The sequence below is a fragment of the Marmota flaviventris genome, unplaced genomic scaffold (assembly GCF_047511675.1).
Source record: "Marmota flaviventris isolate mMarFla1 unplaced genomic scaffold, mMarFla1.hap1 Scaffold_240, whole genome shotgun sequence".
Classification (NCBI taxonomy): Eukaryota; Metazoa; Chordata; class Mammalia; order Rodentia; family Sciuridae; genus Marmota; species Marmota flaviventris.
This window is the reverse complement of record NW_027288129.1, coordinates 35,338-54,774: the sequence shown is the minus strand read 5'-3', so window position 1 is coordinate 54,774 and position 19,437 is coordinate 35,338. Positions and strand designations below refer to the sequence as shown.

Sequence of the window (19,437 nt, the reverse complement as noted above, 5' to 3'; positions counted from 1 at the left end):
AGAAGCTGGTCAGAAGCAGCCTTGGGCCAGGGGATGTGGCTCAGTGGAGAGGGATCCTAGCATTCACGAGGCCCTGAGTTTGAACACCAGTACAGCAAAACAAAAAAGAAGAAAGAAGAAAGGAAGGGAGGAAGAAAAGCAGCCCTGGGTGGACAAGTTGCACATGCAGTGCCTTGCAAAACTGTCCAGGACAAATTTTTGCCCCTAGAAATTCTACTGCAATCAACAGACAGAGTATACGGCAGGTGTTTTCAACCCTAGTTGTGTATTGGCCTCCTCAGACCAATTTTTGGTGGGTCAGGACTCAGATACCATCAGTTCTTTTGAATGTTTCTAGTGTCCAGCCAGGATGAGAATCCTGGTCTTGTAAATGTGGATTTTCCAGAACAATTATTACACCGGGAGTTCGTATTGTCTTGGATGGCAAGTTGCTAAATTATAACTGAGTAGAGTTTATTTTTCTAAACTTTTGTGGTTTTGTCTTCAGTCATCATCATTTTGTTTTTGCTTTTGAGATGGAATCTCACTTCAGATTGGTCCTGAATTTATGATTCTCCTGTCTCAACCTCCCAGTTCATGGCACCCCAGGGCAGAGGCCTTGCTGGTGTTCAGATGGAGTGGATTTGGCTTTTGCATCTGAAATAAGAAAAAAAAAATATATACAAAGGAAAAATGAATTTAATTGGAGTTTGACCCAAACTGAGAAGGCAGCTAGTCTTCCTTCTCTCATCCTACACTAGTGTTGCAATTTATAGGAACAAAAGGCAGGAATATACATATGCAGATTTTGCCAGGCTGTGCTACTCCAAGATATGTTACAATTCCAGTTTCCAGCCCATTGTCCAGACCTAGGATGGGGACCCAACAAAGAAGAAGGTCTAAATATAAAGAGATGTCAAGAGACCCTCAGAGAAAGTCTAAAAAAATAGAAAAAAAGAGAACAAAACACACTGTCTGTGCCCAAGAGTTAGAAGGAATCAGAGCCAGCCCTGAGTCCTAGCCAAAGCCCAGCACATCTGCAGACAAACAGAGCTGAGCTAAGCCTCCCGCTGCTCCAGCATCTCCCTCTCACACCCTCCATAGCCCTGAACGTTTCTCTGGGCCCCACATCTGCCTAAGGCCCCTCTGCCCTATGAAACTGGCAGCAATAATCAAAAGAGATGTGCCCAACTGACTCAGAGCTAAATGTCCAGGCCACCTCCGCTGCCGCCCCTCTCCCTGCCCAGAGGTGCTCAGGGAAGGAGGGGCACATACAAGTGTAACTGTTTGTCTATTGTCATCCATTTGGATGCAGCAATCTGAGCTGTTGAACTCTCCATATATTTATTTTTCCTCAGCCAGTTTCCAAACTCCCAGGACCCAATTGGCAAAGTGCACCTCAAACTCTAATGCAAAAAGGAATCACCAGCCCATACTTTAAAAAGAGATTCTGATTCAGTAGGTGGAAGTGCAGTTCTAACCAGCCCTCAGGTGAAGCCCACAGAAAGGAACCACATCACACAGTACTAATAGATTAAAAACCATAGCCAACATGACCTGGGCCTACAGGGCAAAGCCTTTTCTATTTTCTTTTCACAAACCAGATCCTGGTCTTTGCCGCTGCAGCACACTACCCACCATTATAGAAAAGGGAAGAGAAGATCTTTGCTTCATGGGGTATGATGAGCTGTGATTTCTATGTGCCATTAGGCAGGGAAGTATAAACAAAACTCTGAGCTCTTGATTTCTGCTTTGGATCAGTTAGAAACACTTGTCATTGGTACCCTGGTGCTCCAACATCTGCCCTTTCAAATGTTTGGATATACTTGGGGGTTTTGATGGCATTGTGAAATAAAGTTTTATTTTAGGCAATGAAAACTTATGTCTCAGCAACATCATTTTAATTTCAGTTGCCTTTAGTGATTAAAAGATACCCTTTATGATTTATCACTATCTCCTACTTTATCTATGGCTTTAGATATCTTTCTCTATTTTCTAAAACACCTTTTAATAAAACTAGAACAGTAAATAGGAATGGGAGATCAAGAGTCTTTCTCTTTTCACATCTAATGGCAGGAAAAGAGTAGAGTCCATTTATCCAAATGCATACAGTTGAAAAATCAAAATTAAGCCCCTTTTTTATTGATAAAAGGGGAAAAGAAGGTTTATTGCTTTGCTAACAAAGGAGAAACACAGGGGACTCCTGTCCCAAAGGCTGTGAGTCTGCCCATCAGCAGGAACAGGGGGCTTTTATAGAGGTGATTCAGAGAAAATGAGATTAGGGAGAAGAGATCAGGAAGGTGAAGATCAGGGGAAAAAAGGATAGGAAAAAGATTAGGAAGAAGATCAGGAAGAAGAAGGTTGGACAAAAGAAAAAAAAATGTAAGTTTCAAAGCCCCAAGGGATATAGTGAAAGCATCAAATGAACCCCTGTTACATTTCCCCATTGTCAATTTCTAGCCTCCATTTCTATGGAAAGTGGGCAACGACATCTCCAAGCTATTTTCTGCTGAAAGGGGCAAAGTCCTTGTTCTCTATTTGGCGGGGCATGGGCAGTTAAGGGCATTCAGCATCAGAACAGTCCAGAGCTCCACAGTGGCAAATGGCAGGTGACTGGACAGGGCATACATAGAGCAGGGATGCAGCCACCTTGGATCCTCAGCATGGAAGTCAGTTTCTTCATTCTTGAGAGGGGCTCTTTTGTCATGTTCCAACCTCTGCCTTTCATAATGGCCCTCTAGTTTTTCACTCTAAAAAATAAAACAAGATGAATGAGGAAAATCTCAATTTTCCATAACAAATTATGTACTTTCAATGATAGGTGTGGTGTGAACTCACTTAAGGGATTCTGAAAGATAGGGATAGGATTGTAGCCAGGGCCCAAGGAAGAAGCTAGTGCTGGTAAAAGGGAATAGGAAGGCAAAAGTCAGTTCTGAACCTAGAGGCAAATGGACAAAAAAGGGTCTTCTGTTGCCCCAATCACTGAGGGTTTTGCTCTCCTACTTAACAACTAACTGAATAAATTCATGAAATGATGACTTATTTTTTTCTTTATTTGAAGAGGGGATAGAATGTCATTGAGAAATATTCCCTCACAATCCATAAAACCAATTAAGACAAATATTATTATATCTATTATTATAGACCAAATAATGTTGATTGAATTTGCAAAACTTCTTAAATGTCTAGAAAGGAAAGGCACAGAAAGGAAACTGTCCCTGTGCCAAGGCATATTCCAGGCTCAAGATCTGGGCACCACTCCACCCTGTGCCTTTCCAACCCAACCCAGGAAGGTGTGAATCTGCAGGGCTCCTGAGTGGGGACAGCAGCACAGGACAGTGGATAAGAAACAGAAATGGGTTTCAGAGACCAAGAAAGCAGGAGCAGGCTGTGGGAAAGCCTCTGGGGGCACATATGGCCTCCATCAGGTTCTTCTTCCCTTCTGTTCTTTTGTATCTCCTAATCTACTGGGACAAGAACCTCATCTGCAGCAGCTTGGGGCTGCCAAGACCAGACAGGTACTTAGACAGAAGTCTCCAATCCTATCCATGTGGAAGTCATTTCTGTGCTTTTACGAATTCTGCTCATCAGCCCCAGTAAACTAGATTGGGTTCTGGTCTCCTGAAGGCTTTTCAAGCTGGGGAATTATTCCCTAACCCTGTTCTCTTTCTAGGTGGTGCTCTAGGGTTGTAGACTTCTGTGCCTGCTCCTAAAGGAGAGGGAATAATGGATTTTATTCATCTTTGCATATGTAATGCCTTTAAAATTGATTTACTTATTGGCACATATTAAACAGTACCTATTGGGGAGGGATTAATGTTATATTTCCATATATACATATGGAGTGTAATGCTCACATCCATCCACTCTTCTTCTACTTCTCTTGACGCCTTCCCAGTCTCTAATAATTCCTATTCTACATTAAAGTAATGTTTATTTTTTTAAATTCCACATTTGAGAAGGAATATGACATACTTATAGCTATTTTCATAACACCTGGCAAAAAGTAAGCACTCTGCATATGCTTAAGGTAATACTAATGCAGAGTTTATGACATTGAAAGTAAAAGGATAATTAATCACAGTAGACTGTAGTCCTGTAAGATGCTAAATATATGTACTTCTGACAATTTTAAAGTGAATCCGATAGCCAGGCAACAGTGTGCCATGCATGTAATCCCATCCACTCAGGAGACTGAGATGGAAGAATTTCAAGTTCTAGGACAACCTGAGAAATTTAGTAAGACCCTTTCTCAAAAAGAAAATAAATATAAAGTGGATCTGGTACAAGAATGTGAAAAATCCTCTTACATTAGGGAGATGTTTAAAGGGCCACAGTCATGCATTTGTCCTTCATTGGGGTTATGTTTTTAGCATAATAGTACCAATCACATAAGAATAAATATAACTTTAAAAGGGTTATTAGTCGTATTATGTCTCAGGAACTGTCACTTTGTTTACATTTTCTTTTATCTTCTTCTGTACTGGGAATTGAAGCTGAATCGCTTTAGAACAGAGATATATCCCCAACCTTTGTTATCATTCTGAGACAGGATCTCCTTCAGTTACTCATCCAGGCCTCAAACTTTCACTCTTTCTGTGTTAGCTTCTCTAGTAGCTAGGATTACAGGTGTATGAGACAACTGTGCCTGACTGACCTCTATGATTTCTTAATATCTATAATCTGCTTTTTGAAATTAACAATTTGGTTCTCATTCAGAGGTTAATCAATCACCACCACCTGTGGCTTATAAAATTTAAATGACACTTAAATCTGTTATAAGTTGAGACAAGAATTTGAATCTGAACTGTATTTAGTTATTTGATATTTAAGCTATAGCTTGCCCTCCCTCCCTTTCCTTCCCTCCCACCACCTCTCTCTTCCGCTTAGTCCTTTTGATGTAGAAATTCAGCAGTACAGAAACAACACAGGCAGCTGAGAATTCCAGTGAAGACTGGAGAATTGATCTCCATCTTCTCTCCAACAGTCCTCCCCAAGAGGTCCTAAATTTCATTCTCAGCTACAGCATAGCCTGTGGTTTGATTTGGAATAGTGAATTAAGCCTTTGTAGAAGAAGAAGGTACATGCCCTGAAGAAATGCTATGTGACATAGGATATCACATATGTAAAGGAAACAGAGAGACTGGCATTTCATAAGAAGCAAGCCTTTGTAAAATATTTTAACCTTAACCTAATGAATAACTGATACCATTTTGATTGATTATAAGTGCATTCAAGATGATTGCTTTCCTTTTTTTGTTTTGCTTTTTTGATTTGTTCTTCTTAGATATACAGGATAGTCAAGTGAAGATGACTGCTTTTCTACTGAAGTTCATCAGACCCAGCCTTCTGAAGCAACTTGCCTCCAAGAGTACCATCATCACCCAACATAATGAACTCTACGTTAAGACTGTGCAAGAGAGCCATATATAAGCATCTGAATGCTTAGCAGCCAGTCAATCCTTTGCCACTTCTCTCAGCCCTAACACTGTTTTTCCTGATCTAGAGGCCAAAATCATCATGGACCATTTACTCCTGTGTGAAGCAGGCTCTGGATCCTGCAGAGATGACACTGAGATCCCAGTTGCTTTTGACACTGAGCTCAGAAGATTCTAGGCCATGGCTACTCCCCTTCTATCCTAAGCTAGGAAGAACCCTGTTGGCACAGCCTACATTTCTACTGGGAACTGATATCTAGGCCATGGGGGCTGCTATATTGGGCCTGCCCTTGACGTAGTCAGTTGCCTGCAGCCCAGATACTAAGAAACATGCCTAGTTCCTCCTGCCTGCCTCGCTGGAACCCTATGCCCATGACACAGAAGAACTCAAATTCAGCCTCAGGAGAGTGCCATGCTGCAAAGCAACCATGAAGTCGCCTACCCTGGCAGCTTCTCTTGGTCACATTCATGTAGTCCTGGAGACAGGCTGCCCAGAAACATACTGATCTTTAACCCTGGCCCATGACCACTGAGCCCTAGGAGTACTGAGTGTTCAATCTGAGAGATTCTATTTATTCTCCTCTTTCAGACAAATATAAGATTTCTCTCTTACACGTGTCTCTTTTTTTACTTTCTAATAAGCAATTGATGTTGTTTTTACAGGTCCTCATAAATATTTGGTTCACTTGCTCCACAGTAGACAGAATGAAGAGAGACGAGAGGATGGAGGGGTGCTGCAAGGGGTGGGGGACAAAGCTCTGATTCTGAGCTGTGCTGTGGACTTGATATCAGAGCCTTAGAGAAGGGTTCCTCTTGCTTTGGTGGGCAGAGGTATGGAAGGTATCCAGGGGGAGCAATGCAAAGGAGCCCCAGCTGTTGGCCTCAAACAAATCAATCCAAGTATAGAAAAGAATGTGTGGTGGGAGTTTCTTAGGTGGGATGTGTGTCTCCTTGAATAGTACTTTTATTCTGCATCTACTTAAGGAAGGGCCTGGAAATCTCCAGTTTCTAATGCATTCACACAACTACCCCTGCCCAGCACAGCCTCTCCCAGAAACTGGTCCCTTTCAGACTAATGTCACTCAGATATGATTTAATACCCACCAGAAACAGGAGGTCTTAGAAGGCAGAACTTCTGCCTCCGGTTTCTGGATCCCTGTATTAATGCAATTAATATATATAGAAAATGTAAAAAAAAAATGTCTGTTTAGGCAATTTATCTTTTGATTGAAAAGCTTATATGAAAGGAAAACTGTAAAATATCAAAATAAAAATTTAAAAGGCAATTTCTTTACTCATATTTTTGCTCAAATCAAAATGTAAAACTAACCTGATAAGAACATCCTGAAAGCAGAAATATTTTAATACTTTTTATGGAGAAAATGTATATTTTATGAATGAAACCTATGTCTATTCTTTTGCAGTTGATAAAAATAAAAGAAATTGTAACAGGCTGAAAGGTAGGCACACTTGTGTTCCTTTTGCCTTTAGGAATAGAAACTGACCACACTCAGTTTAAGCATGAGGGATGAAGATAACTCATAATCTGTTCAAAAAGCAAAGACATATTTACGACTGAACATCAGAGAATATCTCTCAAAAACACACAGCAACAGACTCACAAAGAGAAAATTTAAAAAAATTAGAAAAAACTGGATCAGGAGGCCATCAATCCCAAAGCAAACCACAAAGCCCCAGCAAATGTCAGAATACTGGGTCACTCCAAGTGTTTGGGGGGAATGTGTGCATGCAGTAAAGCACAACACTATTGTTGGAAAGTCAATGCAGTGTTCACCCTAAAAAACAATCTGGCAATGCTCAGCAAAATTCTGGTAAGACGCTTTTGAGGGAACAGTTATGTTTATGGGCACCTTCCCTAGATAAATTCTCCCACAGGTGCATAGGGACAATTATGTGTGGTGACAGGGGATAGCAGCAACATGAATGTCCACTGCAGGAGAATGAAGAGGTAGGGTGTGCTGAGGCACATCAGAGACTACTATGTTAGAGTTCAAAGCTGCAGATGAAATGTACATAAAAAGATCTTAGGAACTCTCAAAGAAGGGCTTTGATTGCAGATTAATAGTAGAGTTCTTGCCTGGCCTGTATGAGGCTCTGGGTTCACTTCCCAATGCTAACACAAAAATAAATTAATAAATAAAATTTTTAAAATGTTGAAATTCCTTCTTAATAAAATTAGATATATCCCCTGAAGCTTTTTATATCAAGTGAAAATATAATCACCTGAAAAATGAATCAGTCCTCTTCCTATAACTTGTCCAAGGTGATCTGTGAAAAAGCTCACTATTGTCTTGATGCACATAACCCCACAAAATCTTACAAATCAAGAGGTTCAAATCTTTGTGTTCACTTTTAAGACACAAAGAAACTGCCAAAGCCATCAAGGGTATGCATATCCAAAGGGCCACCAAGTGTCTGAAAAATGTCCCTTTAAAGAAACAATGTGGTTTGGCATAGTGGTTCATGCCTGCAATCCCAGCAGCTCTAGAGACTGAAACAGGAGATTCCCAAGTTCAAGATCATCCTCAGCAACTTTGTGAGGCTTTATGCAACTTAGTGAGACCTGACTCAAAATAGAAAATTCAAAAAGACCTGGGGATTAACTCAGTATTAAGTACCCCTGGGTTCAGTCATCAGTAACCAAAAAAAACAAAAACAAACAAAAAATGTTTGCCATTCCACTGTTAAAATGGTAGAGTTGATTGGTGTGTCTAGACCAAAGAGTGGGGCTGAATGAGGGTCTATAGATTTAAAAAAAAAAAAAAAAAAAAAAAAAAAAAGTGCTCAATTTTGGCAGACATTCTTAAATATGGAGAGAGTAATGTTGAACTTGAGGTTTTAGATGTGGGTTTTTGGTCATTTAATGTGTCCAAATGAGCAAAGAACCAAGATATACTGCCACAATTACAGAGCTCACGGCCAGATTAACCTGTACATGAACTCCCCCTATCCCACTGAGATGATCCTTACTGAAAAAGATTTTTTTCCTAAACCAGAAGAAGAAAATGCACACACATGAACACAAACACATGCACAAAAAAAGAAAAACAAAACAACAACAAACAAACAAACAAAAAAAGAAAGATGTCTCTAAATTGCTGAGACTGGTCTTGAACCTTAAATCTTCCTTCTTTGTGTAATTAATTTGATAAGAAACTCTTCTTTTAGATGGACTGAGAATTCTCATAGTTTCTAATCTGATTGAATTTTTTGTGATGATTAAAGCCATTCCTTTATTCACTGTCTGTCTATTGATTTTAAGAGGGTGAGTCAGGGTGGGAAGATGTTTAGGTGGGTCTGGGGCAAGAAGGAGATAATTACCCAGCTCAGAGCTATAGGCTGAACCCAAGGGCATCTCTGGAGATATGAGGGTAGTGTGCTAACAGAATGTGTAGTTGGGTGGCCGATTGCTGGTGTTTCTTCATAACTGAATGTGACCTTCTTGAGCTCTGGAGAGAACCAGCATCAATAAGTGTCTTTTAAATGGTCTTCAGTTACATTAACTAGGAAAGGAGACCAATTTAAATCTCTAGTTTTGGGCCTTCTGAGTTGACAACCAGGGAATCCAAGACATCAGCTCTAGGTCAGACATGTCCAGGCAGTTACAGATTCCTGCCCTGGTAGGCTCTGTCCAGTGGTGGGTGTAAGGATGGCCTTAGGCCTTAGCCTAAGCAACTCCATTTTAACCCTCCAGTTTGAAACCTGCAGTCTCACCAGGCATGCCTACCTACAGAGCCCTCTAGTATGGCCCTCAAACACAAACTATTCACTTCTCCCTACTCTGACAAGCTCAGAGTCGAGTCTCTCCCATGTTGCCCTCACCCTGATGAGAGCAAAAAGCAAGAAAATCAGCGTGGCAATAACCAGACCAGATGTTTAACCCCAGAGCAACTGATGTCACTGAGAAACCTGGTGGCAGTTGATAGGGATTGAAAGGATGGTAAGAAGCCCCCAAATTTAGTATAAATGATGGGTCAAATAAACAGATATTCTGCCAGCTGACACAGATGCACACAAGCCTGAGAGCTTGATGAGGACCTAGACTGACATCCCAACTCTTCTCATCTGCCTGATCCTCACAGCATTGTTCTCACAGCTCTTGACTCTACAGCAGCCTCTTAACTCTGGTGAGAAAGAACTTTTCCCTATGACTGCCTCCTCAGCCAGACATCAGCTCCACCCTAGGAGAAGCCTGCCTTGGTTCCTGATCTGACCTCCACAGTCAGAGTAAGTGTGCATCTGCTGGACTTAGAGCCCAAGGCTTGAGATGTTTGATTTGACACTTCAGCTTAGCATGCAGAGGGAGTGTCTTTCATGAGCCTGTCATGATTAAATGTGTTTTCAGTGCTTAGAATTAATCTAAAATTGTTTACTGTGAATTGATTATGTTTATTGCAGTGCCTAACATTAAGGATTGTCAGTTCCTTGATTAAGAACCTATAGAGTAAAATGACATTGAGTGATATGAGTGAACAAAGCATTGAAAATGGCAGAAGCACATGGACATTATTTGTTTCTCCACCAGGACTGCATAAGCTGCACCTTTTGCCCTTCACGACAGTGGGGTCACATGGCAAATATCAGTTTGCTCAGGTTGCTTTAGCCAACTATCATCAGCAGGGTGCCATGATGTGTACCAGTAGTCCAAGCTACATAGGAGGCACAGACCCAGGAGCCTTGCTTGAGCCCAGGACTTTGAAGCCACCCTGAACAACAGAGCAATATCCTGTAGCAAAAAATGAAAATAAATTACTATACACTGGGCTGAGCTTTAAGGGAAGTAAATGTCTTCATTAGGATGGACATGAACTTTTAAATTTTCCTGTTCCCTGAAATGCAGTAGGCTTTAGATTAAGGGGATTTGGATTTAGAGGGGTTTAGGTGCTAGGTCTTCCTGAACAGTGGGATTAGACCTGTTTGCTTTGTGTTTCTCATCAGATTAATTGTCCATGGCATGGAATAGGAGTAGAGGATCAAAGAGGAGTTAGAGTGTTTTTGTGGTTCAGATATAGAGAAACATGCCATGTGATCACCCTCACTTTAAAGACTTAAGTCTAAATCAGCTTTTCATCCTCTCCCTCTCCTTGTTGATTTTTTTGAAACTTGAGAACTGGAGGATTAGGCTCCATGATAAAGAAAGGCAGGAAGCTAGGTGTAATGGCTCAGTCCTGTAGTCCCAAGGACTTAGAGTCTGAGGGAGGGGGGAAACAAGTTCAAGGTCAGCCACAGTAAATAAGCAAGTTCCTGTCTCAAAAAAAAATTTGAGATGGAGGTGAGGGGTAGAGGCCTTGTTGACCATGTGTGAAGCCCTTGTTTCAATCACCAGCACCACCACAGGGAAGAAATAAAGAAAAAAAAAAAAAAAAGCACAATGAGATATGACTACATATGCCACTGCCCAAAGTTTCCAGACCTTGAGAGACTTTATACGTTACAAAAGTAGATGTACAAAAAAGGACATTTTTTCATTTTTGAGGAAGTTTCATTGTTTTTACTCTCTCTCTCTCTCTCTCTCTCTCTCTCTCTCTCACACACACACACACACACACACACATACACACACACACACATACACAGCCTAGCCAAATAATTAGCTGTACTTTCCTTTGGTTAAATTTGCATAAAACAAAATTAGAACTCTCTAAAAGTCTTTATACAACTTATGCTATCAGTATTGATAATCATGGGAAGAAATACATAGCATAGGACATGATAAAAAATAATGCTAGCAGAATAAATTAATAGAAAAGAAAAACTGACATTAATTTTGTTTTTTTTCTTCTTGATACTTGGGAATGTACCTGGGATACCTTAACACTGGGTTTCATCCTCTGCTGTTTTTATCTTTTAAGAGAGAGTCACACTAAGTTGCTTGTGGCCTCATTAAATTACTGAGTCTAGACTGGAACTTGTGATCCTCTTGCCTCAACCTTCTGAGTAGTATAAATGATGGAGTAGTAGACTTACAGACATTTTAGGGATTGATAATGGTCAATTGCATAGAGGTAGTACACAAAGCTGGCTGACTTTCACAATCACTAACTCTATTTCAAAATCTTACATTGAAAGGAATTATGTTTTAAAAAAATAATATTTATTTTTTAGTTATAGTTGGACCTGATAACTATATTTTTATTTATTTATGTTATGTGCTGCTGAGGATCTAACCCAGGGCTCGCATATGCTAGGGCAGTGCTCTATCACTGAGTCACAACCCAGCCCTTTTTTAAAAAATTTAAGACTTTCCTAGGAGATTATGTTTATTTTCTATATGGTATTGTTTTCCTGAAATACAATCAAGAGTCTCATGATCTTGAATTGAAAATGATTCATAAAGAAATCTCTGTTTGAGGGAAAGAAGCCACAGTGTGGGTTTTACTGTCAAATTTTTGTCACAAAGATCTGAGGAGGAGGAGTTTTTATCATTGGGAGTCTATGAAAACACACAAAAGCAAAGAGTCCCTCACAAAGTTTCATCTTAAACATGCAGGACCAAGTGAATTCTGCTTTAAAGTGGGTTTATAATTTGGCCCCTGTAGAGCCAGAGCCCAGCTGCTGCTAACACAAATCCCTAGGATACCAGACAGGTCTTACCCACCCACTAGACAAAGTAATCTAAGGCCTTACAATACTTTAGGGGCCTACAAAATTGTTTTCATTTTTTGTAAAACTGAAAGAAAACAATTAAATTTCATACCTAATATAACATCTGATACATAATATTAACATATTGTCTTAAAACCATAGTAAAGGGATATGATTTTTAATTTACTATATTCATTGGATTTTCAGTGCAGGAATGAGTCCCTGAAGCTACAAGTGTGCCTAGGGCCAAAAGTCAGGGTGGTTTCTTGCAACAGGCAGAGGGCCACAGGTTCTGTTTCTATTCCACAGCCTGAGGAAGGCTTAGCCTTTGATAATTAGCACAGGGAGAGGCCAAGTGCTTTGGTCTGATTTAGAAATTGTACCAGGAAGAGAAGAAGGTATCTCCTGACTAGACCCCCACTTAATTGTACTATGACACCTTTATGTAACTAATCTTTAACTAACCTTAATTAATCTTTGTATGATTTAAAAGTTTGTCTTTTAATAATCTTCAGTATTTTTTGTATCCATTTCATAATTTAATAAGCTTCTTAATTGAATTACTTTTGATATCATTTGCATCCATTTTGCAGACTAAAGTCTCAGTACATTTTTGTAGTTTTTGTGACTCTACAAATATTTTGCTAAAAAAGTCATTACTTAAATTTCATTTCATTAGAATAATTTCCAGGAAGACACCGAAAGAAATGAAAGTGAAAGATTGAAGGTTCTACATAAAATCTGTAAAATTGTGTAGCATCATTATGTTGGTTTAGAGATTTAAAATCTTCATGATTCCATGTCAATGGGAAGCCATGTTTTCATCACTATAAACATGTACATAGATGCAAAATCCATAGTATTCTCTACCTCTTGGACTTATAAAGACATTTAATATGTCCTAGAACCTCTATACCATCTATTCCCTTTTGATTTCTAAGTGTTGCCTTCTTTCTAACTAAGTGGATCATTTTTATCTTGTACTATGAAAAAAAGCCACTTTTATTTCATAGAGTTTCTTGTTTTGGGAGTGAATCTGTGGAATAAATTTTAAAAAATGGAATTCCTGTGTCAAACAGTGTTTAAAATTGTTAGTACACATGGCTATGTTGCATATTCAAGTATCCTACTAAACAACCAGTTTTGAAGAGCATATTTTTGCTAACTTTTTAACAACATGGGTTATAATGAAAATTTCTTCTTCTGTTTTATAAAGTAGGAATCAAATCCAGGGACTTATGCATGCTAGGCAAGAGCTCCAACACTGACCTACATCCCTAGACCTGTAATAAAAATCCTTAGCACTTTTTTTTTAAAGAGAGAGAGAGAGAGAGAGAGAGAGAGAGAGAGAGAGAGAGAATTGTTTTTCTAATATTTATTTTTTTAGTTTTCGGTGGACACAACATCTTTTATTTTATGTGGTGCTGAGGATGGAACCCAGCGCCCCGCACATGCCAGGCAAGCGCACTACTGCTTGAGCCACATCCCCAGCCCCTTAGCACTTTTTAATATGCCATATAAATGTGTTTCTTTTACTTTTCTTATGTCTAACATTAGTGAGGCTAGCCTTATCTTTCCTACTGGAGAAGCTTGTAGTATTATATATTTGTCTGAGGGAATATGAAAAGAGTTCTGTAATTTTGAGCATTTTTGTAATTAATTTTGGGTGAATGTCATTGATTATATCTAATTATCAATAATTAGTATGTTGAAAAGCATTAAGTGTCCAGTTCTCATGTACATTGTTTCCTCTTTACCTCATTCATATCCATTTTTTTCTTCCCTATTATTCATCCCAATCTGTTGTCTTGCTGAATCTTCAATTATGATTTCAAATCTTTGACCTCATAACATCTCTTTATGGTTAGCACTTAGCACCATAACAGTAAGGAACTCTGGATACCCAGTGTAATCTGAACTCTCCTTTCCAGATTCCAGGTTCATACCACCTCCAAGCCTCATTACTTTTCTGCTCTAGGAGAAACACTCATGTAATTTTAAAGCAAGAACATATCAGCAGTCAGAATTAGGTGAAACCTTGGTGGGGCGAGGACATCACTGAATAGAGCTCTAGATTGCTAGAAGATAATGTAGCAGAGGGCAAGATTCAGGAAGAAGAAACTACATAGAGGTCCAGGAATAAGCCAGTGTCTGGAGCTGCGTTGGCCATAGAAGTCACAGTAGTCATCCTGGAGCTTGGGATCCATCAAAGTTGTGTGCAGTATCTGAAAAAGAATGAAAGAAAGGTGGAAGGAAAGAAGGAAAGGAGAAAGGTAGGGAGAGGGAGCCCTTATCGATGAAATAAGAATGCCAAACTATGACTATATGGAAAGAGCTCAGGGTGAAATTTCAACCCAGGAGACCAATTCCAAGTGCAAATACAAACATAAATTTCAATCCAAGGGATTAGACTTGTATATCTGGACCTAAAAACCTATGAAATATCATTTCATGTGTTGATTCAAACCCAAGCTGCTCCATTGTCTTATGCACTACAGAGTGTAATGTTTCTGATGCAAATCGAAGGTATCCCTTGCTTTGAGTCTTATCAAATAGATGCTATACTCATACAACTTATTGAATCCACTTTCTTCCCGGAGTTATATACTAAAGATATTAGCACATTTAGCAGAGCAGAATCACTTGCAATATATTCATTAGAATTACTTTACATAATTGTCCTTTTTCAGTTATTTCACTGGAGCAAAAATTTAGCTCCATTTAGATATTTTGTAAAATATCACTGAGAAACAGTACTCCAGCTCCCTGAATATTAAATTAATTGTAAAGATAAATCTTGCAATATGTGTCAGGGTAGTACAGGCTTGTAATCTCAGTGACCTAGGAGGCTGAGGCAAAAGAATTACAAATTCAAGAGAAGCTTCTGCAACTGCACTAGATCATGTGTCAAAATAAGAACAAAAATCTACTGAGGATGTATTTGTTATCTAAAAGTATTGAGGATGTATCTGATAAGGTTGTAAAAACCAGAGTATGATTTCAAGTTGAAACTTTTAAAACCCAAGAAGGCCAGCTTTAGTAGAGTTCCTTGGAAGTCCCCTGGCAGCAAAATATTCTGGGTGAAGTCTTCTGGAAGATCTATGCCAATGGGTGCAGACTCACAAGCATTACTGTTACAGGATCTGTTCCAAAATGCTCCTCCAAACAAGGGAAATCCCAGCGCTGCTGGACCTCAAAGGTTGCAGACTCAAGCAGCTTCAGAGAATCTTGCGCAGAAGGGCCCAGATCCATTCCCAGCAGCCTTGGCTGGTCCCATGGTGGCTTGCAGGGGCAGGAGGAAGAGGTCTCTTACAAGGATCACTACCAGCAGAGGTCTTGGGCTCCAGACTTTCCTCACAGGTGCACTGGGAACACAAAAAGGGAGCCCCAGCTGGTGGTTGATGGCGGGGCACTGGGGGCTTGTTCTGTGTTGTGGATGCCTTGTGCAGGACAGGAGGCTCTGTGTCCTGGAACAAGGTACCTTGTGCTCTGGGAAAGTCACTTTGTTCAGACTGTTCCCAGCAAAGACGTCCTTGCAGTGTGGAAAGCAGGTTGCAGTCAAAATCTTGGCTGTCATAGGAGCTATCCTCTTGGTGGATATAGAAGGGAAGTGGCCAGGGCCCAGGCATCTGGTCTGCAGAATTCCAATCTGGTGGCACGTAGATGGGAAAGTGCTGATCCTTGGCACTGTGGGCCTCACACCAGGTACCACCAAGTATGTGGGACTTAGCAGGGAGCACCTTTTGCATTTGTATACTCCACTGGCCTCTTGGGAGTTCCAAACCACAGACTGGGAACCTCACTTTAATCCTAAAAAAAATCACATCACAAAGCTCAATTAATGAGATCAACAACAACAACAATAAAAACGTATCATCTGTTAGTCTCTGTAACTGGGAGGCCATTTTGTTGCATGTAAGTCACATTTTTCTTCTGGCTTTCTCGGGGTTGTCAGCACAATACCCAGATTCTCTCAACATGGTTTGGTTTAACCCTTTTCCTGCCTGAACTCTTCCTGAGTGATAGAATACTTCTGACTAAGAATACTTCCAAAAAGCAATTAAAAATGGGAAAATGAGTTTTGAGTTTCAGATCTCATGCTAAAATCTCATTGATCTATGACCTTATACCCAATCTCATTGATCTATGACCTCATACCCGACTCCATCCAATTCATATCTTGAAAAACAAATCTCTAATATAATAAAAAGATTTGGAGCTCTTTGGAGCACATTATGTCAAGTTTCTTATGAAAGATATTCATGACCTATAGTGGAGATTTTTAAAAAAAATATTTTAAAGATAGTTGTCAGTGTCTTTGTAACAACCAATAGGAGGAAGCTAGACATCAGTAATAAAAAAGGGAAGTGAAAATTCACAAATTTGTAGAAAGCAAAAAACAGTTCAAACAATTTTCTTTTTTTTAACATTTTTTTTTTAAATTTTAATATTTATTTTTTAGTTATCGGCGGACAAAACATCTTTGTTTGTATGTGGTGCTGAGGATCGAACCCGGGCCGCACGCATGCCAGGCGAGCGCACTACCGCTTGAGCCACATCCCCAGCCCAACAAACAATTTTCTGATCAAAAAGAAAAGCACAAAGGAGAGTAGAAGATACATTAATATAAATAACAATGACAAACACTGTACAGGAATTTATGGGATGAAGCAGGAACAGTGACCAGGAAGGTGTATTAGTCAGGTTTCTCAAGAGGAACAGAATCAACAGGAAGTATGATTATAAAAAGGGGATTTGTTAGATTGGCTTACTTGACCAGGAGCTGGGTAGTCCCCAATGGCCATCTGCAGGCTGTAGAGCTGGAGGAACCTGTAGCTGCACAAGTGGCTGAAGCCCTAGGAAACAAGAGAAATCAGTAGTGCTCTCAGGTACTGAAACAGAAGGCTTCCAGAAACTCCCTGAACAATCAATGGCAGAGCCTACTTTGGAGGAGTGAAGAAGCAAGAGTAGGATATCCTCAAGTGATGGCAGCAGCAATCAAGAACCCCTTCTAGAAGAATTGCAGTTGTATCTGGTGCAGCTGCCTTGTTCTTCCCCCTTTTATTCCATCCAAGCCACCATCCTATTGGATGGTGCTGACTACATTAGGGAGGGACTCCACTTCAGTTGGCTATCCCACATGCCAATCATTTCTAGACACACCCTCATTGACATACCCAGAAGCCTCTTAATCATTGGCAACTCTTAAGCCTATCAAGTTGGATGAATGCTAACATTAACAATGCCTACCAAGGCTGAAACAAGAAGAAAACTAGAACAAATCTAAAACTGTGACTGAGATTAAATCCTGCAATATGGCAGTAGCACCTCTATGATAGACTTAGAGGTAACAGAGGACAGGGTGGTACAGAAAGATCTTTTCTCAAGCTGGGTGCTCAAGGCTGCTGTGTATCTGCTTGGAGACACAGCATGTGAAACCCCTGGTACACTAGTTACCCGTCTAACCCACCTATACCTAGCAAAAGCCACTAACCCACCCTGCCAATAAGCAAAACAAGAACAACGAGGGAGGGCCCCCTTAAATACAGACTTGACCCTCTTAAATCTGGACATGGTCTCTTACCACCCAGCAGTCTGAGCCTCCACTTTCCCCAACATTCCCAACAGGAGGACTATACAACAAAGAATTTCACATTTTGGCACAATTTGATTGAGAAAACATGATTCCTTCCAAAATGCTTTTCTAAACAAGAGTTGCAGGGGAATTCTCAATGCTCCTGGGTTTCTAAGGTGGCAGACTCAAGCAGCCTCAGGGAGTCCTGCGCAGAAGGCCTGGAATCCCCTCCCAACAGCCTTGGCTAGTCCCCTGGCTGCTGGCAGGGGCAGGAGGAAGAGGCCTCTTACAAGGGTCACCACCACCAAGAGGTCTGGGGCTCCAGACATCCCTCACCTGTGCACCTAGAACACAAAAAGGGAGCTCCAGCGGGCAACCAATAGAGGGGTTCCTGCGAGACCCCCGACTTTTCTGGGGGCGCCTGGGGCTTCTTCTTGTTCACAGACTCCTGGTCCAGGACAGGAGGCTCTGTGTCCTGGCACAAGGTGCTGTGTTCTCTGGGAAAGTCATCTTTTTTTGACCTATGCTAGGAAAGAAGCCCTCAGGGTGTAGAATGCAGGTCACCATGGAAGTCTTTGCAGTCATAGGAGATATCTGGTGGGTGGTTGTAGAAGGCAGTGGCAAGGGCTCAGGACATATTGAGCTCAGGGTTGGAGGCCTCTGGAGTCTTGGTGCCTGCTCTGCAGAATTCCAAGCCTGTGGCACAGAGCAGGGAAAACATGGCTCCATGGCTTTGTGGGCCTCACACCAGGCACCACCAAGTATGTGGAACTTAGCAGGCAGCAGTTTGGGTGCTCTTAAACCCCTTTGGCCTCCAGGGACTTTCTAACCACAGACTGGGAACCTGGGTGGTGTTGGCTTTAATCCTAAAAGGAAATCCCATCACAAAGTTCAGTTAATGAGATTAACAACAACACCAAAAATCTGTTAGTTTGTGTAGTTGGGAGGCTGTCTTGCTCCATTCAGGTTACTGAAAAATAGATATTTTTTCTTCTGGCTTTAGCAGGGTTGTCAGCACAATACCCAGATTCTCACAACATGGTTTGGTTGTAACCCTTTTTCTTCCTGAACTCTGCCTGCAGGGTACTTGTGAGTAGAAATACTTCCAAAAACCAATTTAAAAATGGAAAATGAGTTTTTGTTTTCAGATCTGGTGCTTTAGTCTGATTGATCTACTCATATCTGACTGTACAATTCATACCTTGAAAAATGAGTCACCAATATAAGAGGAAGACTTGGGGCTCTTTGGTGTAGGTTAGGTTATAATCCCTCATGAAAGGTATTCATGGCTCATAATGGAGAGTTTTAAAAACATTTTAAAGATAGCTGTCAGTGTCTTCTAAACACCCAATGGGATGAAGCTAGAAATCAATAATAAAGAAGGGGAAGTAAAAATCCACACATTTGTAGAAAGCAAAAAGCATTTCAAATAATTTTCTGATCAAAGAAAAAAGCACAAGGTAAAGTAGAAAATACATAGATGTGAATAACCATGAAAATCACTCAGTACCAAAATTTGGGGAAGGAAATTTTGTATTAGTCAGGGGTCTCCAGAGGAACAGAATCAACAGGAAGTATGATTATCAAAGGAGAATTGATTAGATTGGTTTACTTGACCAGAAACTGGGCAATCAACAATGGCCATCTGCAGTCTGGAAATCTTTGTGCCTCCTGACTTGTTCCTCCAGGAGCCTGTGTTTATGTGACGTGCCCCGAAAGTTCACGTGTGAGACAATGCAAAGTTTAGAGGAGAAATGATTGGGCTTAATTAGCCTTGATTTATTGGGTGAATGAATCCCTGATGAGATTGACTCAGGAGGCCGGTGGGGTGTGGCCTGA

At 40.5% G+C, this 19,437-nt stretch overlaps 1 pseudogene; it reads right to left on the bottom strand.

Annotated features, from left to right (window-relative positions):
* The window catches only part of LOC139704093 (homeobox protein TGIF2-like), a 33,244-nt pseudogene extending 15,317 nt beyond the window's left edge, over positions 1-17,927 (bottom strand).
* Positions 17,928-19,437: the final 1,510 nt, after the last annotated feature.